This window comes from Aulostomus chinensis, chromosome 23 (genome assembly GCF_037954235.1).
Source record: "Aulostomus chinensis isolate RoL2024-O1b breed Wild chromosome 23, RoL_Achi_v1.0, whole genome shotgun sequence".
Taxonomy (NCBI): Eukaryota; Metazoa; Chordata; class Actinopteri; order Syngnathiformes; family Aulostomidae; genus Aulostomus; species Aulostomus chinensis.
The window spans coordinates 1,629,603-1,631,009 of NC_141342.1; positions in this window are offsets into that span (position 1 = coordinate 1,629,603).

The window sequence follows — 1,407 nt, forward strand, 5'->3', positions numbered from 1 at the left end:
TAACCCTCATAAATCTCAACAGAACAGCAAGGTTTGGAGGAAAATGATTTTCTTCTCTCTGTTTTGATGAAGGCTCATTAGCTTCACTGATACAAGATCCAAATGAGGATCAAAATTTACATTAGTGCTGAATAACCAAGTTAGACTCAACCCATTTGCAGTGGGAGACAAACATGCAGCTTAAAACATTCCTCACACACGCGATACACATGTGAGGGCTCCAGCCTAAAAACAGCTAAATAGATTGACAGAAGTAACCATGCATACAACACGCACGCACACGCACACACGCACACACACACACACACACACACACACACACACACACACACACACACACACACACACACACACATGCACACCCATCCATAAACCCATAACTCTCAAATTTGGTAAGTTACTCCTCAAGACCTTGATGATGGGGACTGTGAAGATGGTGAGTTTTTGTTAAACAGTGATAAACTCTGGTCACGTGACTCCACATCAGAGCTTTTCCAAACTTCCCACATTTGTTGTATATTCTGACATGAACACAAGCTGAATGTAAATCATAGTCATAGCGCCACCTAAAGGTGACAGGAAGTAATCCTGTTGAAACAAGAAACATTTGATTGCATCATAATTGCACTCTGTTGCTTTAGCATGAAATACTGCAGGGCACCATTATGTGTTAAGTATTTAGTTTTTGGCTCATTGGGTTTGGCTCACTTTTCCTTGGCACAGTAATGCTCTCTTCAAGTGTTCAATAGTTTTAAGTTTTTTTAGAACTCAAACTTTTTTTTTAAGCATTGTTATTGGATCATTGAGCAACTTATCATGTTTGCTGCAAACCTAACCGTTGTGAATAGATTCTGAATGAAAGTAAAGGAAAAGATTTGGAGACCATCAATTTAGTTCGGTCATAAAGCACTGACACGAAGCAGAGTTATTATTAAGCTATTATTTAATGTTGACTTGTGCAAAAGGACATTTGAAACCTTTACAGCCATCACCCTGATCAATCATCAAAAGCTCTTTGTTTCCTGTTTTTTTTATTTGATTTTTTTGAGGACTTCATTATTTCCTTCATGTTGTTTTTCCTCCATAAATAAGTCTGCCTTCCATGTACTTTTCAGAGAAGGGGAAAATTACTTGAAGCAAGAACAGATCCTGCCTGACATTCCTATTTCAGCTGCGCCTGAGCTTGTATACATGTAGATCCGCTCAGCCCGGCTCTAACTATTCCAGCCATGCTGATGGGAGAAGGCTGAACCAAGGGGGTGTGTTTGTGAATGATTGTGGGGCTGGACCAACCAGCTGTAGGTGGAGTCTTTTGTGGTTGTGTGGTTGGATGTGTCTAGGGAGGAGATAGGGGAGGGGTTTGAAGAGTTGAGTGGAAAAAAAAGGAGAGAGACTGGAGAGAGAAAA